The sequence below is a fragment of the Oncorhynchus clarkii genome, unplaced genomic scaffold (assembly GCF_045791955.1).
Source record: "Oncorhynchus clarkii lewisi isolate Uvic-CL-2024 unplaced genomic scaffold, UVic_Ocla_1.0 unplaced_contig_5668_pilon_pilon, whole genome shotgun sequence".
NCBI classification, from domain to species: Eukaryota; Metazoa; Chordata; class Actinopteri; order Salmoniformes; family Salmonidae; genus Oncorhynchus; species Oncorhynchus clarkii.
This window is the reverse complement of record NW_027257937.1, coordinates 56,935-80,047: the sequence shown is the minus strand read 5'-3', so window position 1 is coordinate 80,047 and position 23,113 is coordinate 56,935. Positions and strand designations below refer to the sequence as shown.

Here is a 23,113-nt window from a genome sequence, read left to right as displayed (position 1 = left end):
GCCCTCACTAATGTACAGAGCCACAACAGCGCTCACTAATGTACAGGGTTCCCAACAGCCATAGTGTTGATCATTGACAGTGTAGAAGGGAGTCCTTGGAACTGAGCTGGATTTGTTTACGTTCTCTGCCCTCTAATGGTAGAACGTAGACATTGTAGATAAGCGACCACCTCCAGACCCATATATGGGTGTATCCCCGTTCCGTAGATTGATCATTATCTCAGGCCGGTTAGCTCAGTTGGTTAGAGCGTCGTGCTAATAACGCGAAGGTCGCGGGTTCGATACCCGTACTGGCCAGCAGGATTTATTTGTATTTTTATTATGAATGTCTACAGTGTCCTATAACTCTATTGATTGGGTTCTACCATATGCGTTTTAAATTAGTAGTATGAATTGTCGATTGTTATTGTGGAGTGACATTTTATTGTAGGAGTTTTTTTTTTAATTGTAGGAGTTTTCATTCGTCTTTTATCATCCAAGGAAGGAAGGAGGACAGGGACTTCATGGACTAAGAGACAGAGAGACAGAATGGTGAAGAAACAGATAGACGGGTCCATCAATCATTTGATTCATTCAATATTCACACACACACACACACACACACACACACACACACATAGTCTTGTACAGCTAACCTTGTGGGAACACACAATTCAATCCCATTCAAAATCCTATTTTCCATAACCACTAACCCTAACCTGTTCTCTTTTAACCTTACTTTAACCTTAACCCTAAATCAAAAACCTAACCTTAACCCTAACCAAAAACCTCACCTTAAACCTAAACCAAAAACCTCACCTTAACCCTACACCAAAAACCTAGCCTTAACCCTAAACCAAAAACCTAACCTTAACCCTAAACCAAAAACCTAACCTTAACCCTAAACCAAAAACCTAACCTTAACCCTAAACCAAAAACCTAACCTTAACCCTAAACCTAACCTTAACCCTACACCAAAAACCTAACCCTAAACCAAAAACCTAACCTTAACCCTAAACCAAAAACCTAACCTTAACCCTAAACCCTAAACCAAAAACCTAACCTTAACCCTGAACCAAAAACCTAACCTTAACCCTAAACCCTAAACCAAAAACCTAACCTTAACCCTAACCAAAAACCTCACCTTAAACCTAAACCAAAAACCTCACCTTAACCCTACACCAAAAACCTAACCTTAACCCTAAACCAAAAACCTAACCTTAACCCTAAACCAAAAACCTAACCTTAACCCTAAACCAAAAACCTAACCTTAACCCTAAACCAAAAACCTAACCTTAACCCTAAACCAAAAACCTAACCTTAACCCTAAACCTAACCTTAACCCTACACCAAAAACCTAACCCTAAACCAAAAACCTAACCTTAACCCTAAACCAAAAACCTAACCTTAACCCTAAACCCTAAACCAAAAACCTAACCTTAACCCTAAACCAAAAACCTAACCTTAACCCTAAACCCTAAACCAAAAACCTAACCTTAACCCTAAACCAAAAACCTAACCTTAACCCTAAACCCTAAACCAAAAACCTAACCTTAACCCTAAACCAAAAACCTAACCTTAACCCTAAACCAAAAACCTAACCTTAACCCTAAACCAAAAACCTAACCTTAACCCTAAGCCAAAAACCTAACCTTAACCCTAAACCCTATACCAAAAACCTAACCTTAACCCTAAACCTAACCCTAGCTCCTAAACCTAATTCTAACTTTAACCCTAAACCACATATAAATAGCATTTGCTCTCGTGGGGACTAACAGTCTGTAAACAGGAATGACAAGCTAAAGTTATCTAGATAGTCACAGAAATGTACGTTCAGCCTGTTCATTATTTCCGCCCGAGTTGACTTATCTTACGAAGTCAGCTTGGTTTAATATAGTTCCTTTCGTTTTTGACCTCGACATTGTTGCTGGATCGATACTTTCATAGTTAACATGCTGTCTCTGCTAGCTAGGTTATGTCATCTGGAGTTGAAATAGGGCCCCAACAGCCCTCACTAATGTACAGGGTTCCAACAGCCCTCACTAATGTACAGAGCCCCAACAGCCCTCACTAATGTACAGGGCCCCAACAGCCCTCACTAATGTACAGAGCCACAACAGCGCTCACTAATGTACAGGGTTCCCAACAGCCATAGTGTTGATCATTGACAGTGTAGAAGGGAGTCCTTGGAACTGAGCTGGATTTGTTTACGTTCTCTGCCCTCTAATGGTAGAACGTAGACATTGTAGATAAGCGACCACCTCCAGACCCATATATGGGTGTATCCCCGTTCCGTAGATTGATCATTATCTCAGGCCGGTTAGCTCAGTTGGTTAGAGCGTCGTGCTAATAACGCGAAGGTCGCGGGTTCGATACCCGTACTGGCCAGCAGGATTTATTTGTATTTTTACTATGAATGTCTACAGTGTCTTATAACTCTATTGATTGGGTTCTACCATATGCGTTTTAAATTAGTAGTATGAATTGTCGATTGTTATTGTGGAGTGACATTTTATTGTAGGAGTTTTTTTTTTAATTGTAGGAGTTTTCATTCGTCTTTTATCATCCAAGGAAGGAAGGAGGACAGGGACTTCATGGACTAAGAGACAGAGAGACAGAATGGTGAAGAAACAGATAGACGGGTCCATCAATCATTTGATTCATTCAATATTCACACACACACACACACACACACACACACACACATAGTCTTGTACAGCTAACCTTGTGGGAACACACAATTCAATCCCATTCAAAATCCTATTTTCCATAACCACTAACCCTAACCTGTTCTCTTTTAACCTTACTTTAACCTTAACCCTAAATCAAAAACCTAACCTTAACCCTAACCAAAAACCTCACCTTAAACCTAAACCAAAAACCTCACCTTAACCCTACACCAAAAACCTAGCCTTAACCCTAAACCAAAAACCTAACCTTAACCCTAAACCAAAAACCTAACCTTAACCCTAAACCAAAAACCTAACCTTAACCCTAAACCAAAAACCTAACCTTAACCCTAAACCTAACCTTAACCCTACACCAAAAACCTAACCCTAAACCAAAAACCTAACCTTAACCCTAAACCAAAAACCTAACCTTAACCCTAAACCCTAAACCAAAAACCTAACCTTAACCCTGAACCAAAAACCTAACCTTAACCCTAAACCCTAAACCAAAAACCTAACCTTAACCCTAACCAAAAACCTCACCTTAAACCTAAACCAAAAACCTCACCTTAACCCTACACCAAAAACCTAACCTTAACCCTAAACCAAAAACCTAACCTTAACCCTAAACCAAAAACCTAACCTTAACCCTAAACCAAAAACCTAACCTTAACCCTAAACCAAAAACCTAACCTTAACCCTAAACCAAAAACCTAACCTTAACCCTAAACCTAACCTTAACCCTACACCAAAAACCTAACCCTAAACCAAAAACCTAACCTTAACCCTAAACCAAAAACCTAACCTTAACCCTAAACCCTAAACCAAAAACCTAACCTTAACCCTAAACCAAAAACCTAACCTTAACCCTAAACCCTAAACCAAAAACCTAACCTTAACCCTAAACCAAAAACCTAACCTTAACCCTAAACCAAAAACCTAACCTTAACCCTAAACCAAAAACCTAACCTTAACCCTAAGCCAAAAACCTAACCTTAACCCTAAACCCTATACCAAAAACCTAACCTTAACCCTAAACCATAAACCAAAAACCTAACCTTAACCCTACACCAAAAACCTAACCTTAACCCTAAACCAAAAACCTAACCTTAACCCTAAACCAAAAACCTAACCTTAACCCTACACCAAAAACCTAACCTTAACCCTAAACCAAAAACCTAACCTTAACCCTAAACCACAAACCTAACCTTAACCCTACACCAAAAACCTAACCTTAACCCTAAACCAAAAACCTAACCTTAACCCTAAACCAAAAACCTAACCTTAACCCTAAACCCTAAACCAAAAACCTAACCTTAACCCTAAACCAAAAACCTAACCTTAACCCTAAACCCTAAACCAAAAACCTAACCTTAACCCTAACCCTAAACCTAACCTTAACCCTACACCAAAAACCTAACCTTAACCCTAAACCAAAAACCTAACCTTAACCCTAAACCAAAAACCTAACCTTAACCCTACACCAAAAACCTAACCTTAACCCTAAACCAAAAACCTAACCTTAACCCTAAACCAAAAACCTAACCTTAACCCTAAACCAAAAACCTAACCTTAACCCTAAACCAAAAACCTAACCTTAACCCTAAACCAAAAACCTAACCTTAACCCTAAACCCTAAACCAAAAACCTAACCTTAACCCTAACCAAAAACCTCACCTTAAACCTAAACCAAAAACCTCACCTTAACCCTACACCAAAAACCTAACCTTAACCCTAAACCAAAAACCTAACCTTAACCCTAAACCAAAAACCTAACCTTAACCCTAAACCAAAAACATAACCTTAACCCTAAACCAAAAACCTAACCTTAACCCTAAACCAAAAACCTAACCTTAACCCTAAACCTAACCTTAACCCTACACCAAAAACCTAACCCTAAACCAAAAACCTAACCTTAACCCTAAACCAAAAACCTAACCTTAACCCTAAACCCTAAACCAAAAACCTAACCTTAACCCTAAACCAAAAACCTAACCTTAACCCTAAACCCTAAGCCAAAAACCTAACCTTAACCCTAAACCAAAAACCTAACCTTAACCCTAAACCAAAAACCTAACCTTAACCCTAAACCAAAAACCTAACCTTAACCCTAAGCCAAAAACCTAACCTTAACCCTAAACCCTATACCAAAAACCTAACCTTAACCCTAAACCATAAACCAAAAACCTAACCTTAACCCTACACCAAAAACCTAACCTTAACCCTAAACCAAAAACCTAACCTTAACCCTAAACCAAAAACCTAACCTTAACCCTACACCAAAAACCTAACCTTAACCCTAAACCAAAAACCTAACCTTAACCCTAAACCAAAAACCTAACCTTAACCCTAAACCAAAAACCTAACCTTAACCCTAAACCAAAAACCTAACCTTAACCCTAAACCTAACCTTAACCCTACACCAAAAACCTAACCTTAACCCTAAACCAAAAACCTAACCTTAACCCTAAACCAAAAACCTAACCTTAACCCTAAACCCTAAACCAAAAACCTAACCTTAACCCTAAACCAAAAACCTAACCTTAACCCTAAACCCTAAACCAAAAACCTAACCTTAACCCTAACCCTAAACCTAACCTTAACCCTACACCAAAAACCTAACCTTAACCCTAAACCAAAAACCTAACCTTAACCCTAAACCAAAAACCTAACCTTAACCCTACACCAAAAACCTAACCTTAACCCTACACCAAAAACCTAACCTTAACCCTAAACCAAAAACCTAACCTTAACCCTAAACCAAAAACCTAACCTTAACCCTAAACCAAAAACCTAACCTTAACCCTAAACCTAACCTTAACCCTACACCAAAAACCTAACCCTAAACCAAAAACCTAACCTTAACCCTAAACCAAAAACCTAACCTTAACCCTAAACCCTAAACCAAAAACCTAACCTTAACCCTAAACCAAAAACCTAACCTTAACCCTAAACCCTAAACCAAAAACCTAACCTTAACCCTAACCAAAAACCTCACCTTAAACCTAAACCAAAAACCTCACCTTAACCCTACACCAAAAACCTAACCTTAACCCTAAACCCTAAACCAAAAACCTAACCTTAACCCTAAACCAAAAACCTAACCTTAACCCTAAACCAAAAACCTAACCTTAACCCTAAACCAAAACCCTAACCTTAACCCTAAACCAAAAACCTAACCTTAACCCTAAACCTAACCTTAACCCTACACCAAAAACCTAACCCTAAACCAAAAACCTAACCTTAACCCTAAACCAAAAACCTAACCTTAACCCTAAACCCTAAACCAAAAACCTAACCTTAACCCTAAACCAAAAACCTAACCTTAACCCTAAACCCTAAACCAAAAACCTAACCTTAACCCTAAACCAAAAACCTAACCTTAACCCTAAACCAAAAACCTAACCTTAACCCAAAACCCTGAACCAAAGACCTAACCTTAACCCTAAACCAAAAACCTAACCTTAACCCTAAACCCTAAACCAAAAACCTAACCTTAACCCTAACCAAAAACCTCACCTTAAACCTAAACCAAAAACCTCACCTTAACCCTACACCAAAAACCTAACCCTAAACCAAAAACCTAACCTTAACCCTAAACCAAAAACCTAACCTTAACCCTAAACCCTAAACCAAAAACCTAACCTTAACCCTAAACCAAAAACCTAACCTTAACCCTAAACCCTAAACCAAAAACCTAACCTTAACCCTAACCAAAAACCTCACCTTAAACCTAAACCAAAAACCTCACCTTAACCCTACAGCAAAAACCTAACCTTAACCCTAAACCAAAAACCTAACCTTAACCCTAAACCAAAAACCTAACCTTAACCCTAAACCAAAAACCTAACCTTAACCCTAAACCAAAAACCTAACCTTAACCCTAAACCTAACCTTAACCCTACACCAAAAACCTAACCCTAAACCAAAAACCTAACCTTAACCCTAAACCAAAAACCTAACCTTAACCCTAAACCCTAAACCAAAAACCTAACCTTAACCCTAAACCAAAAACCTAACCTTAACCCTAAACCCTAAACCAAAAACCTAACCTTAACCCTAAACCAAAAACCTAACCTTAACCCTAAACCAAAAACCTAACCTTAACCCAAAACCCTGAACCAAAGACCTAACCTTAACCCTAAACCAAAAACCTAACCTTAACCCTAAACCCTAAACCAAAAACCTAACCTTAACCCTAACCAAAAACCTCACCTTAAACCTAAACCAAAAACCTCACCTTAACCCTACACCAAAAACCTAACCTTAACCCTAAACCAAAAACCTAACCTTAACCCTAAACCAAAAACCTATCCTTAACCCTAAACCAAAAACCTAACCTTAACCCTAAACCAAAAACCTAACCTTAACCCTAAACCAAAAACCTAACCTTAACCCTACACCAAAAACCTAACCCTAAACCACAAACCTAACCTTAACCCTAAACCCTAAACCAAAAACCTAACCTTAACCCTAAACCAAAAACCTAACCTTAACCCTAAACCAAAAACCTAACCTTAACCCTAAACCTAACCTTAACCCTACACCAAAAACCTAACCTTAACCCTAAACCAAAAACCTAACCTTAACCCTACACCAAAAACCTAACCTTAACCCAAAACCCTGAACCAAACACCTAACCTTAACCCTAAACCAAAAACCTAACCTTAACCCTAAACCCTAAACCAAAAACCTAACCTTAACCCTAACCAAAAACCTCACCTTAAACCTAAACCAAAAACCTCACCTTAACCCTACACCAAAAACCTAACCTTAACCCTAAACCAAAAACCTAACCTTAACCCTAAACCAAAAACCTAACCTTAACCCTAAACCAAAAACCTCACCTTAACCCTAAACCAAAAACCTAACCTTAACCCTAAACCAAAAACCTAACCTTAACCCTAAACCAAAAACCTAACCTTAACCCTACACCAAAAACCTAACCCTAAACCACAAACCTAACCTTAACCCTAAACCAAAAACCTAACCTTAACCCTAAACGCTAAACCAAAAACCTAACCTTAACCCTAAACCAAAAACCTAACCTTAACCCTAAACCCTAAACCAAAAACCTAACCTTAACCCTAAACCAAAAACCTAACCTTAACCCTAAACCAAAAACCTAACCTTAACCCTAAACCAAAAACCTAACCTTAACCCTAAACCCTAAACCAAAAACCTAACCTTAACCCTAAACCAAAAACCTAACCTTAACCCTAAACCTAACCCTAGCTCCTAAACCTAATTCTAACTTTAACCCTAAACCCCATATAAATAGCATTTGCTCTCGTGGGGACTAACACTCTGTAAACAGGAATGACAAGCTAAAGTTATCTAGATAGTCACCGAAATGTACGTTCAGCCTGTTCATTATTTCCGCCCGAGTTGACTTATCTTACGAAGTCAGCTTGGTTTAATATAGTTCCTTTCGTTTTTGACCTCGACATTGTTGCTGGATCGATACTTTCATAGTTAACATGCTGTCTCTGCTAGCTAGGTTATGTCATCTGGAGTTGAAATAGGGCCCCAACAGCCCTCACTAATGTACAGGGTTCCAACAGCCCTCACTAATGTACAGAGCCCCAACAGCCCTCACTAATGTACAGGGCCCCAACAGCCCTCACTAATGTACAGAGCCACAACAGCGCTCACTAATGTACAGGGTTCCCAACAGCCATAGTGTTGATCATTGACAGTGTAGAAGGGAGTCCTTGGAACTGAGCTGGATTTGTTTACGTTCTCTGCCCTCTAATGGTAGAACGTAGACATTGTAGATAAGCGACCACCTCCAGACCCATATATGGGTGTATCCCCGTTCCGTAGATTGATCATTATCTCAGGCCGGTTAGCTCAGTTGGTTAGAGCGTCGTGCTAATAACGCGAAGGTCGCGGGTTCGATACCCGTACTGGCCAGCAGGATTTATTTGTATTTTTACTATGAATGTCTACAGTGTCTTATAACTCTATTGATTGGGTTCTACCATATGCGTTTTAAATTAGTAGTATGAATTGTCGATTGTTATTGTGGAGTGACATTTTATTGTAGGAGTTTTTTTTTTAATTGTAGGAGTTTTCATTCGTCTTTTATCATCCAAGGAAGGAAGGAGGACAGGGACTTCATGGACTAAGAGACAGAGAGACAGAATGGTGAAGAAACAGATAGACGGGTCCATCAATCATTTGATTCATTCAATATTCACACACACACACACACACACACACATAGTCTTGTACAGCTAACCTTGTGGGAACACACAATTCAATCCCATTCAAAATCCTATTTTCCATGACCACTAACCCTAACCTGTTCTCTTTTAACCTTACTTTAACCTTAACGCTAAATCAAAAACCTAACCTTAACCCTAACCCAAAAACCTAACCTTAACCCTAAGACAAAAACCTAACCTTAACCCTAAGCCAAAAACCTAACCTTAACCCTAAACCCTTCACCAAAAACCTAACCTTAACCCTAAACCCTAAACCAAAAACCTAACCTTAACCCTACACCAAAAACCTAACCTTAACCCTAAACCAAAAACCTAACCTTAACCCTAAACCAAAAACCTAACCTTAACCCTACACCAAAAACCTAACCTTAACCCTAAACCAAAAACCTAACCTTAACCCTAAACCAAAAACCTAACCTTAACCCTAAACCAAAAACCTAACCTTAACCCTAAACCCTAAATCAAAAACCTAACCTTAACCCTAAACCAAAAACCTAACCTTAACCCTAAACCCTAAACCAAAAACTAAACCCTAAAAAAACCTAACCTTAACCCTAACCAAAAACCTCACCTTAACCCTAACCAAAAACCTAACCTTAACCCTAAACCAAAAACCTAACCTTAACCCTAAACCAAAAATCTAACCTTAACCCTAAACCAAAAACCTAACCTTAACCCTAAACCAAGAACCTAACCTTAACCCTAAACCTAAACTTAACCCTACACCAAAAACCTAACCTTAACCCTAAACCAAAAACCTAACCTTAACCCTAAACCAAAAACCTAACCTTAACCCTAAACCCTAAACCAAAAACCTAACCTTAACCCTAAACCAAAAACCTAACCTTAACCCTAAACCCTAAACCAAAAACCTAACCTTAACCCTAAACCAAAAACCTAACCTTAACCCTAAACCAAAAACCTAACCTTAACCCTAAACCTAACCTTAACCTTAACCTTAACCCTAAACCAAAAACCTAACCTTAACCCTAAACCAAAAACCTAACCTTAACCCTAAACCAAAAACCTAACCTTAACCCTAAACCCTAAACCAAAAACCTAACCTTAACCCTACACCAAAAACCTAACCCTAAACCAAAAACCTAACCTTAACCCTAAACCAAAAACCTAACCTTAACCCTAAACCCTAAACCAAAAACCTAACCTTAACCCTAAACCAAAAACCTAACCTTAACCCTAAACCCTAAACCAAAAACCTAACCTTAACCCTAAACCAAAAACCTAACCTTAACCCTAAACCCTAAACCAAAAACCTAACCTTAACCCTAAACCAAAAACCTAACCTTAACCCTAAATCAAAAACCTAACCTTAACCCTAACCCAAAAACCTAACCTTAACCCTAAACCTAACCTTAACCCTACACCAAAAACTAACCTTAGCCCTAAACCAAAAACCTAACCTTAACCCTAAACCAAAAACCTAACCTTAACCCTAAACCCTAAACCAAAAACCTAACCTTAACCCTAAACCAAAAACCTAACCTTAACCCTAAACCCTAAACCAAAAACCTAACCTGAACCCTAAACCAAAAACCTAACCTTAACCCTAAACCCTAAACCAAAAACCTAACCTTAACCTTAAACCAAAAACCTAACCTTAACCCTAACCCAAAAACCTAACCTTAACCCTAAGCCAAAAACCTAACCTTAACCCTAAGCCAAAAACCTAACCTTAACCCTAAACCCTACACCAAAAACCTAACCTTAACCCTAAACCCTACACCAAAAACCTAACCTTAACCCTAAACCCTAAACCAAAAACCTAACCTTAACCCTACACCAAAAACCTAACCTTAACCCTAAACCAAAAACCTAACATTAACCCTAAACCAAAAACCTAACCTTAACCCTACACCAAAAACCTAACCTTAACCCTAAACCAAAAACCTAACCTTAACCCTAAACCAAAAACCTAACCTTAACCCTAAACCAAAAACCTAACCTTAACCCTAAACCAAAAACCTAACCTTAACCCTAAACCTAACCTTAACCCTACACCAAAAACCTAACCTTAACCCTAAACCAAAAACCTAACCTTAACCCTAAACCAAAAACCTAACCTTAACCCTAAACCCTAAACCAAAATCCTAACCTTAACCCTAAACCAAAAACCTAACCTTAACCCTAAACCCTAAACCAAAAACCTAACCTTAACCCTAACCAAAAACCTCACCTTAACCCTACACCAAAAACCTAACCTTAACCCTAAACCAAAAACCTAACCTTAACCCTAAACCAAGAACCTAACCTTAACCCTAAACCTAAACTTAACCCTACACCAAAAACCTAACCTTAACCCTAAACCAAAAACCTAACCTTAACCCTAAACCAAAAACCTAACCTTAACCCTAAACCCTAAACCAAAAACCTAACCTTAACCCTAAACCAAAAACCTAACCTTAACCCTAAACCCTAAACCATAAACCTAACCTTAACCCTAAACCAAAAACCTAACCTTAACCCTAAACCAAAAACCTAACCTTAACCCTAAACCTAACCTTAACCTTAACCTTAACCCTAAACCAAAAACCTAACCTTAACCCTAAACCTAACCCTAGCTCCTAAACCTAATTCTAACTTTAACCCTAAACCCCATATAAATAGCATTTGCTCTCGTGGGGACTAACACTCTGTAAACAGGAATGACAAGCTAAAGTTATCTAGAGAGTCACAGAAATGTACGTTCAGCCTGTTCATTATTTCCGCCCGAGTTGACTTATCTTACGAAGTCAGCTTGGTTTAATATAGTTCCTTTAGTTTTTGACCTCGACATTGTTGCTGGATCGATACTTTCATAGTTAACATGCTGTCTCTGCTAGCTAGGTTATGTCATCTGGAGTTGAAATAGGGCCCCAACAGCCCTCACTAATGTACAGGGTTCCAACAGCCCTCACTAATGTACAGAGCCCCAACAGCCCTCACTAATGTACAGGGCCCCAACAGCCCTCACTAATGTACAGAGCCACAACAGCGCTCACTAATGTACAGGGTTCCCAACAGCCATAGTGTTGATCATTGACAGTGTAGAAGGGAGTCCTTGGAACTGAGCTGGATTTGTTTACGTTCTCTGCCCTCTAATGGTAGAACGTAGACATTGTAGATAAGCGACCACCTCCAGACCCATATATGGGTGTATCCCCGTTCCGTAGATTGATCATTATCTCAGGCCGGTTAGCTCAGTTGGTTAGAGCGTCGTGCTAATAACGCGAAGGTCGCGGGTTCGATACCCGTACTGGCCAGCAGGATTTATTTGTATTTTTACTATGAATGTCTACAGTGTCTTATAACTCTATTGATTGGGTTCTACCATATGCGTTTTAAATTAGTAGTATGAATTGTCGATTGTTATTGTGGAGTGACATTTTATTGTAGGAGTTTTTTTTTTAATGGTAGGACTTTTCATTCGTCTTTTATCATCCAAGGAAGGAAGGAGGACAGGGACTTCATGGACTAAGAGACAGAGAGACAGAATGGTGAAGAAACAGATAGACGGGTCCATCAATCATTTGATTCATTCAATATTCACACACACACACACACACACACACACACACACACACACACACACACACACATAGTCTTGTACTATTTTCCATAACCACTAACCCTAACCTGTTCTCTTTTAACCTTACTTTAACCTTAACCCTAAATCAAAAACCTAACCTTAACCCTAAACCAAAAACCTAACCTTAACCCTAACCAAAAACCTCACCTTAAACCTAAACCAAAAACCTCACCTTAACCCTACACCAAAAACGTAACCTTAACCCTAAACCAAAAACCTAACCTTAACCCTAAACCAAAAACCTAACCTTAACCCTAAACCAAAAACCTAACCTTAACCCTAAACCAAAAACCTAACCTTAACCCTACACCAAAAACCTAACCCTTAACCCTAAACCAAAAACCTAACCTTAACCCTAAACCAAAAACCTAACCTTAACCCTAAACCCTAAACCAAAAACCTAACCTAAACCAAAAACCTAACCCTAAACCAAAAAAAACCTAACCTTAACCCTAAACCCTAAACCAAAAACCAAAAACCTAACCTTAACCCTAAACCAAAAACCTAACCTTAACCCTAAACCCTAAACCAAAAATCTAACCTTAACCCTAAACCAAAAACCTAACCTTAACCCTAAATCAAAAACCTAACATTAACCCTAACCCAAAAACCTAACCTTAACCCTAAACCTAACCTTAACCCTACACCAAAAACTAACCTTAGCCCTAAACCAAAAACCTAACCTTAACCCTAAACCAAAAACCTAACCTTAACCCTAAACCCTAAACCAAAAACCTAACCTTAACCCTAAACCAAAAACCTAACCTTAACCCTAAACCCTAAACCAAAAACCTAACCTGAACCCTAAACCAAAAACCTAACCTTAACCCTAAACCCTAAACCAAAAACCTAACCTTAACCTTAAACCAAAAACCTAACCTTAACCCTAACCCAAAAACCTAACCTTAACCCTAAGCCAAAAACCTAACCTTAACCCTAAGCCAAAAACCTAACCTTAACCCTAAACCCTACACCAAAAACCTAACCTTAACCCTAAACCCTAAACCAAAAACCTAACCTTAACCCTACACCAAAAACCTAACCTTAACCCTAAACCAAAAACCTAACATTAACCCTAAACCAAAAACCTAACCTTAACCCTACACCAAAAACCTAACCTTAACCCTAAACCAAAAACCTAACCTTAACCCTAAACCAAAAACCTAACCTTAACCCTAAACCAAAAACCTAACCTTAACCCTAAACCAAAAACCTAACCTTAACCCTAAACCTAACCTTAACCCTACACCAAAAACCTAACCTTAACCCTAAACCAAAAACCTAACCTTAACCCTAAACCCTAAACCAAAATCCTAACCTTAACCCTAAACCAAAAACCTAACCTTAACCCTAAACCCTAAACCAAAAACCTAACCTTAACCCTAACCAAAAACCTCACCTTAACCCTACACCAAAAACCTAACCTTAACCCTAAACCAAAAACCTAACCTTAACCCTAAACCAAAAACCTAACCTTAACCCTAATCCAAAAACCTAACCTTAACCCTAAACCAAGAACCTAACCTTAACCCTAAACCTAAACTTAACCCTACACCAAAAACCTAACCTTAACCCTAAACCAAAAACCTAACCTTAACCCTAAACCAAAAACCTAACCTTAACCCTAAACCCTAAACCAAAAACCTAACCTTAACCCTAAACCAAAAAACCTAACCTTAACCCTAAACCAAAAACCTAACCTTAACCCTAAACCAAAAACCTAACCTTAACCCTAAACCAAAAACCTAACCTTAACCCTAAACCTAACCTTAACCTTAACCTTAACCCTAATCCAAAAACCTAACCTTAACCCTAAACCTAACCCTAGCTCCTAAACCTAATTCTAACTTTAACCCTAAACCCCATATAAATAGCATTTGCTCTCGTGGGGACTAACAGTCTGTAAACAGGAATGACAAGCTAAAGTTATCTAGATAGTCACAGAAATGTACGTTCAGCCTGTTCATTATTTCCGCCCGAGTTGACTTATCTTACGAAGTCAGCTTGGTTTAATATAGTTCCTTTCGTTTTTGACCTCGACATTGTTGCTGGATCGATACTTTCATAGTTAACATGCTGTCTCTGCTAGCTAGGTTATGTCATCTGGAGTTGAAATAGGGCCCCAACAGCCCTCACTAATGTACAGGGTTCCAACAGCCCTCACTAATGTACAGAGCCCCAACAGCCCTCACTAATGTACAGGGCCCCAACAGCCCTCACTAATGTACAGAGCCACAACAGCGCTCACTAATGTACAGGGTTCCCAACAGCCATAGTGTTGATCATTGACAGTGTAGAAGGGAGTCCTTGGAACTGAGCTGGATTTGTTTACGTTCTCTGCCCTCTAATGGTAGAACGTAGACATTGTAGATAAGCGACCACCTCCAGACCCATATATGGGTGTATCCCCGTTCCGTAGATTGATCATTATCTCAGGCCGGTTAGCTCAGTTGGTTAGAGCGTCGTGCTAATAACGCGAAGGTCGCGGGTTCGATACCCGTACTGGCCAGCAGGATTTATTTGTATTTTTACTATGAATGTCTACAGTGTCTTATAACTCTATTGATTGGGTTCTACCATATGCGTTTTAAATTAGTAGTATGAATTGTCGATTGTTATTGTGGAGTGACATTTTATTGTAGGAGTTTTTTTTTTAATTGTAGGAGTTTTCATTCGTCTTTTATCATCCAAGGAAGGAAGGAGGACAGGGACTTCATGGACTAAGAGACAGAGAGACAGAATGGTGAAGAAACAGATAGACGGGTCCATCAATCATTTGATTCATTCAATATTCACACACACACACACACACACACACACACACACATAGTCTTGTACAGCTAACCTTGTGGGAACACACAATTCAATCCCATTCAAAATCCTATTTTCCATAACCACTAACCCTAACCTGTTCTCTTTTAACCTTACTTTAACCTTAACCCTAAATCAAAAACCTAACCTTAACCCTAAACCAAAAACCTAACCTTAACCCTAACAAAAAACCTCACCTTAAACCTAAACCAAAAACCTCACCTTAACCCTACACCAAAAACCTAACCTTAACCCTAAACCAAAAACCTAACCTTAACCCTAAACCAAAAACCTAACCTTAACCCTAAACCAAAAACCTAACCTTAACCCTAAACCAAAAACCTAACCTTAACCCTAAACCTAACCTTAACCCTACACCAAAAACCTAACCTTAACCCTAAACCAAAAACCTAACCTTAACCCTAAACCAAAAACCTAACCTTAACCCTAAACCCTAAACCAAAAACCTAACCTTAACCCTAAACCAAAAACCTAACCTTAACCCTAAACCCTAAACCAAAAACCTAACCTTAACCCTAAACCCTAAACCAAAAACCTAACCTTAACCCTAAACCAAAAACCTAACCTTAACCCTAAACCCTAAACCAAAAACCTAACCTGAACCCTAAACCAAAAACCTAACCTTAACCCTAAACCCTAAACCAAAAACCTAACCTTAACCTTAAACCAAAAACCTAACCTTAACCCTAACCCAAAAACCTAACCTTAACCCTAAGCCAAAAACCTAACCTTAACCCTAAGCCAAAAACCTAACCTTAACCCTAAACCCTACACCAAAAACCTAACCTTAACCCTAAACCCTGAACCAAAAACCTAACCTTAACCCTACACCAAAAACCTAACCTTAACCCTAAACCAAAAACCTAACATTAACCCTAAACCAAAAACCTAACCTTAACCCTACACCAAAAACCTAACCTTAACCCTAAACCAAAAACCTAACCTTAACCCTAAACCAAAAACCTAACCTTAACCCTAAACCAAAAACCTAACCTTAACCCTAAACCAAAAACCTAACCTTAACCCTAAACCTAACCTTAACCCTACACCAAAAACCTAACCTTAACCCTAAACCAAAAACCTAACCTTAACCCTAAACCCTAAACCAAAATCCTAACCTTAACCCTAAACCAAAAACCTAACCTTAACCCTAAACCCTAAACCAAAAACCTAACCTTAACCCTAACCAAAAACCTCACCTTAACCCTACACCAAAAACCTAACCTTAACCCTAAACCAAAAACCTAACCTTAACCCTAAACCAAAAACCTAACCTTAACCCTAATCCAAAAACCTAACCTTAACCCTAAACCAAGAACCTAACCTTAACCCTAAACCTAAACTTAACCCTACACCAAAAACCTAACCTTAACCCTAAACCAAAAACCTAACCTTAACCCTAAACCAAAAACCTAACCTTAACCCTAAACCCTAAACCAAAAACCTAACCTTAACCCTAAACCAAAAAACCTAACCTTAACCCTAAACCAAAAACCTAACCTTAACCCTAAACCAAAAACCTAACCTTAACCCTAAACCAAAAACCTAACCTTAACCCTAAACCTAACCTTAACCTTAACCTTAACCCTAATCCAAAAACCTAACCTTAACCCTAAACCTAACCCTAGCTCCTAAACCTAATTCTAACTTTAACCCTAAACCCCATATAAATAGCATTTGCTCTCGTGGGGACTAACACTCTGTAAACAGGAATGACAAGCTAAAGTTATCTAGATAGTCACAGAAATGTACGTTCAGCCTGTTCATTATTTCCGCCCGAGTTGACTTATCTTACGAAGTCAGCTTGGTTTAATATAGTTCCTTTCGTTTTTGACCTCGACATTGTTGCTGGATCGATACTTTCATAGTTAACATGCTGTCTCTGCTAGCTAGGTTATGTCATCTGGAGTTGAAATAGGGCCCCAACAGCCCTCACTAATGTACAGGGTTCCAACAGCCCTCACTAATGTACAGAGCCCCAACAGCCCTCACTAATGTACAGGGCCCCAACAGCCCTCACTAATGTACAGAGCCACAACAGCGCTCACTAATGTACAGGGTTCCCAACAGCCATAGTGTTGATCATTGACAGTGTAGAAGGGAGTCCTTGGAACTGAGCTGGATTTGTTTACGTTCTCTGCCCTCTAATGGTAGAACGTAGACATTGTAGATAAGCGACCACCTCCAGACCCATATATGGGTGTATCCCCGTTCCGTAGATTGATCATTATCTCAGGCCGGTTAGCTCAGTTGGTTAGAGCGTCGTGCTAATAACGCGAAGGTCGCGGGTTCGATACCCGTACTGGCCAGCAGGATTTATTTGTATTTTTACTATGAATGTCTACAGTGTCTTATAACTCTATTGATTGGGTTCTACCATATGCGTTTTAAATTAGTAGTATGAATTGTCGATTGTTATTGTGGAGTGACATTTTATTGTAGGAGTTTTTTTTTTAATTGTAGGAGTTTTCATTCGTCTTTTATCATCCAAGGAAGGAAGGAGGACAGGGACTTCATGGACTAAGAGACAGAGAGACAGAATGGTGAAGAAACAGATAGACGGGTCCATCAATCATTTGATTCATTCAATATTCACACACACACACACACACACACACACACACACACACATAGTCTTGTACAGCTAACCTTGTGGGAACACACAATTCAATCCCATTCAAAATCCTATTTTCCATAACCACTAACCCTAACCTGTTCTCTTTTAACCTTACTTTAACCTTAACCCTAAATCAAAAACCTAACCTTAACCCTAAACCAAAAACCTAACCTTAACCCTAACAAAAAACCTCACCTTAAACCTAAACCAAAAACCTCACCTTAACCCTACACCAAAAACCTAACCTTAACCCTAAACCAAAAACCTAACCTTAACCCTAAACCAAAAACCTAACCTTAACCCAAACCAAAAACCTAACCTTAACCCTAAACCAAAAACCTAACCTTAACCCTAAACCTAACCTTAACCCTACACCAAAAACCTAACCCTAAACCAAAAACCTAACCTTAACCCTAAACCAAAAACCTAACCTTAACCCTAAACCCTAAACCAAAAACCTAACCTTAACCCTGAACCAAAAACCTAACCTTAACCCTAAACCCTAAACCAAAAACCTAACCTTAACCCTAACCAAAAACCTCACCTTAAACCTAAACCAAAAACCTCACCTTAACCCTACACCAAAAACCTTCACCTTAACCCTAAACCAAAAACCTAACCTTAACCCTAAACCAAAAACCTAACCTTAACCCTAAACCAAAAACCTAACCTTAACCCTAAACCAAAAACCTAACCTTAACCCTAAACCAAAAACCTAACCTTAACCCTAAACCTAACCTTAACCCTACACCAAAAACCTAACCCTAAACCAAAAACCTAACCTTAACCCTAAACCAAAAACCTAACCTTAACCCTAAACCCTAAACCAAAAACCTAACCTTAACCCTAAACCAAAAACCTAACCTTAACCCTAAACCCTAAACCAAAAACCTAACCTTAACCCTAAACCAAAAACCTAACCTTAACCCTAAACCAAAAACCTAACCTTAACCCTAAACCAAAAACCTAACCTTAACCCTAAGCCAAAAACCTAACCTTAACCCTAAACCCTAAACCAAAAACCTAACCTTAACCCTACACCAAAAACCTAACCTTAACCCTAAACCAAAAACCTAACCTTAACCCTAAACCAAAAACCTAACCTTAACCCTACACCAAAAACCTAACCTTAACCCTAAACCAAAAACCTAACCTTAACCCTAAACCAAAAACCTAACCTTAACCCTAAACCAAAAACCTAACCTTAACCCTAAACCAAAAACCTAACCTTAACCCTAAACCTAACCTTAACCCTAAACCCTAAACCAAAAACCTAACCTTAACCCTAACCAAAAACCTCACCTTAAACCTAAACCAAAAACCTCACCTTAACCCTAAACCTAACCTTAACCTTAACCTTAACCCTAAACCAAAAACCTAACCTTAACCCTAAACCTAACCCTAGCTCCTAAACCTAATTCTAACTTTAACCCTAAACCCCATATAAATAGCATTTGCTCTCGTGGGGACTAACACTCTGTAAACAGGAATGACAAGCTAAAGTTATCTAGATAGTCACAGAAATGTACGTTCAGCCTGTTCATTATTTCCGCCCGAGTTGACTTATCTTACGAAGTCAGCTTGGTTTAATATAGTTCCTTTCGTTTTTGACCTCGACATTGTTGCTGGATCGATACTTTCATAGTTAACATGCTGTCTCTGCTAGCTAGGTTATGTCATCTGGAGTTGAAATAGGGCCCCAACAGCCCTCACTAATGTACAGGGTTCCAACAGCCCTCACTAATGTACAGAGCCCCAACAGCCCTCACTAATGTACAGGGCCCCAACAGCCCTCACTAATGTACAGAGCCACAACAGCGCTCACTAATGTACAGGGTTCCCAACAGCCATAGTGTTGATCATTGACAGTGTAGAAGGGAGTCCTTGGAACTGAGCTGGATTTGTTTACGTTCTCTGACCTCTAATGGTAGAACGTAGACATTGTAGATAAGCGACCACCTCCAGACCCATATATGGGTGTATCCCCGTTCCGTAGATTGATCATTATCTCAGGCCGGTTAGCTCAGTTGGTTAGAGCGTCGTGCTAATAACGCGAAGGTCGCGGGTTCGATACCCGTACTGGCCAGCAGGATTTATTTGTATTTTTACTATGAATGTCTACAGTGTCTTATAACTCTATTGATTGGGTTCTACCATATGCGTTTTAAATTAGTAGTATGAATTGTCGATTGTTATTGTGGAGTGACATTTTATTGTAGGAGTTTTTTTTTTAATTGTAGGAGTTTTCATTCGTCTTTTATCATCCAAGGAAGGAAGGAGGACAGGGACTTCATGGACTAAGAGACAGAGAGACAGAATGGTGAAGAAACAGATAGACGGGTCCATCAATCATTTGATTCATTCAATATTCACACACACACACACACACACACACACACATAGTCTTGTACAGCTAACCTTGTGGGAACACACAATTCAATCCCATTCAAAATCCTATTTTCCATAACCACTAACCCTAACCTGTTCTCTTTTAACCTTACTTTAACCTTAACGCTAAATCAAAAACCTAACCTTAACCCTAACCCAAAAACCTAACCTTAACCCTAAGACAAAAACCTAACCTTAACCCTAAGCCAAAAACCTAACCTTAACCCTAAACCCTACACCAAAAACCTAACCTTAACCCTAAACCCTAAACCAAAAACCTAACCTTAACCCTACACCAAAAACCTAACCTTAACCCTAAACCAAAAACCTAACCTTAACCCTAAACCAAAAACCTAACCTTAAACCTACACCAAAAACCTAACCTTAACCCTAAACCAAAAACCTAACCTTAACCCTAAACCAAAAACCTAACCTTAACCCTAAACCAAAAACCTAACCTTAACCCTAAACCCTAAATCAAAAACCTAACCTTAACCCTAAACCAAAAACCTAACCTTAACCCTAAACCCTAAACCAAAAACCTAACCTTAACCCTAACCAAAAACCTCACCTTAACCCTACACCAAAAACCTAACCTTAACCCTAAACCAAAAACCTAACCTTAACCCTAAACCAAAAATCTAACCTTAACCCTAAACCAAAAACCTAACCTTAACCCTAAACCAAGAACCTAACCTTAACCCTAAACCTAAACTTAACCCTACACCAAAAACCTAACCTTAACCCTAAACCAAAAACCTAACCTTAACCCTAAACCAAAAACCTAACCTTAACCCTAAACCCTAAACCAAAAACCTAACCTTAACCCTAAACCAAAAACCTAACCTTAACCCTAAACCCTAAACCAAAAACCTAACCTTAACCCTAAACCAAAAACCTAACCTTAACCCTAAACCAAAAACCTAACCTTAACCCTAAACCTAACCTTAACCTTAACCTTAACCCTAAACCAAAAACCTAACCTTAACCCTAAACCTAACCCTAGCTCCTAAACCTAATTCTAACTTTAACCCTAAACCACATATAAATAGCATTTGCTCTCGTGGGGACTAACAGTCTGTAAACAGGAATGACAAGCTAAAGTTATCTAGATAGTCACAGAAATGTACGTTCAGCCTGTTCATTATTTCCGCCCGAGTTGACTTATCTTACGAAGTCAGCTTGGTTTAATATAGTTCCTTTCGTTTTTGACCTCGACATTGTTGCTGGATCGATACTTTCATAGTTAACATGCTGTCTCTGCTAGCTAGGTTATGTCATCTGGAGTTGAAATAGGGCCCCAACAGCCCTCACTAATGTACAGGGTTCCAACAGCCCTCACTAATGTACAGAGCCCCAACAGCCCTCACTAATGTACAGGGCCCCAACAGCCCTCACTAATGTACAGAGCCACAACAGCGCTCACTAATGTACAGGGTTCCCAACAGCCATAGTGTTGATCATTGACAGTGTAGAAGGGAGTCCTTGGAACTGAGCTGGATTTGTTTACGTTCTCTGCCCTCTAATGGTAGAACGTAGACATTGTAGATAAGCGACCACCTCCAGACCCATATATGGGTGTATCCCCGTTCCGTAGATTGAGCATTATCTCAGGCCGGTTAGCTCAGTTGGTTAGAGCGTCGTGCTAATAACGCGAAGGTCGCGGGTTCGATACCCGTACTGGCCAGCAGGATTTATTTGTATTTTTACTATGAATGTCTACAGTGTCTTATAACTCTATTGATTGGGTTCTACCATATGCGTTTTAAATTAGTAGTATGAATTGTCGATTGTTATTGTGGAGTGACATTTTATTGTAGGAGTTTTTTTTTTAATTGTAGGAGTTTTCATTCGTCTTTTATCATCCAAGGAAGGAAGGAGGACAGGGACTTCATGGACTAAGAGACAGAGAGACAGAATGGTGAAGAAACAGATAGACGGGTCCATCAATCATTTGATTCATTCAATATTCACACACACACACACACACACACACACACATAGTCTTGTACAGCTAACCTTGTGGGAACACACAATTCAATCCCATTCAAAATCCTATTTTCCATAACCACTAACCCTAACCTGTTCTCTTTTAACCTTACTTTAACCTTAACGCTAAATCAAAAACCTAACCTTAACCCTAACCCAAAAACCTAACCTTAACCCTAAGACAAAAACCTAACCTTAACCCTAAGCCAAAAACCTAACCTTAACCCTAAACCCTACACCAAAAACCTAACCTTAACCCTAAACCCTAAACCAAAAACCTAACCTTAACCCTACACCAAAAACCTAACCTTAACCCTAAACCAAAAACCTAACCTTAACCCTAAACCAAAAACCTAACCTTAACCCTACACCAAAAACCTAACCTTAACCCTAAACCAAAAACCTAACCTTAACCCTAAACCAAAAACCTAACCTTAACCCTAAACCAAAAACCTAACCTTAACCCTAAACCCTAAATCAAAAACCTAACCTTAACCCTAAACCAAAAACCTAACCTTAACCCTAAACCCTAAACCAAAAACCTAACCTTAACCCTAACCAAAAACCTCACCTTAACCCTACACCAAAAACCTAACCTTAACCCTAAACCAAAAACCTAACCTTAACCCTAAACCAAAAATCTAACCTTAACCCTAAACCAAAAACCTAACCTTAACCCTAAACCAAGAACCTAACCTTAACCCTAAACCTAAACTTAACCCTACACCAAAAACCTAACCTTAACCCTAAACCAAAAACCTAACCTTAACCCTAAACCAAAAACCTAACCTTAACCCTAAACCCTAAACCAAAAACCTAACCT

General features: G+C 39.0%; 8 non-coding genes across 8 annotated transcripts; all 8 read left to right on the top strand.

Annotated features, from left to right (window-relative positions):
* Positions 1 to 223: 223 nt before the first annotated feature.
* trnai-aau (transfer RNA isoleucine (anticodon AAU)) lies at positions 224 to 297 on the top strand. The gene has a single exon. It is a non-coding gene; the product is annotated as a tRNA-Ile (tRNA).
* Positions 298 to 2,293: 1,996 nt separating this feature from the next.
* Positions 2,294 to 2,367, top strand: trnai-aau (transfer RNA isoleucine (anticodon AAU)). The gene has a single exon. It is a non-coding gene; the product is annotated as a tRNA-Ile (tRNA).
* A 6,123-nt stretch (positions 2,368 to 8,490) lies between these two features.
* trnai-aau (transfer RNA isoleucine (anticodon AAU)) lies at positions 8,491 to 8,564 on the top strand. Its single transcript has one exon. It is a non-coding gene; the product is annotated as a tRNA-Ile (tRNA).
* A 3,500-nt stretch (positions 8,565 to 12,064) lies between these two features.
* Positions 12,065 to 12,138, top strand: trnai-aau (transfer RNA isoleucine (anticodon AAU)). The gene has a single exon. It is a non-coding gene; the product is annotated as a tRNA-Ile (tRNA).
* A 2,761-nt stretch (positions 12,139 to 14,899) lies between these two features.
* trnai-aau (transfer RNA isoleucine (anticodon AAU)) lies at positions 14,900 to 14,973 on the top strand. The gene has a single exon. It is a non-coding gene; the product is annotated as a tRNA-Ile (tRNA).
* Positions 14,974 to 17,531: 2,558 nt separating this feature from the next.
* Positions 17,532 to 17,605, top strand: trnai-aau (transfer RNA isoleucine (anticodon AAU)). Its single transcript has one exon. It is a non-coding gene; the product is annotated as a tRNA-Ile (tRNA).
* Positions 17,606 to 19,925: 2,320 nt separating this feature from the next.
* On the top strand, positions 19,926 to 19,999 carry trnai-aau (transfer RNA isoleucine (anticodon AAU)). Its single transcript has one exon. It is a non-coding gene; the product is annotated as a tRNA-Ile (tRNA).
* Positions 20,000 to 21,914: 1,915 nt separating this feature from the next.
* On the top strand, positions 21,915 to 21,988 carry trnai-aau (transfer RNA isoleucine (anticodon AAU)). Its single transcript has one exon. It is a non-coding gene; the product is annotated as a tRNA-Ile (tRNA).
* The last annotated feature ends 1,125 nt before the right edge of the window (positions 21,989 to 23,113 follow it).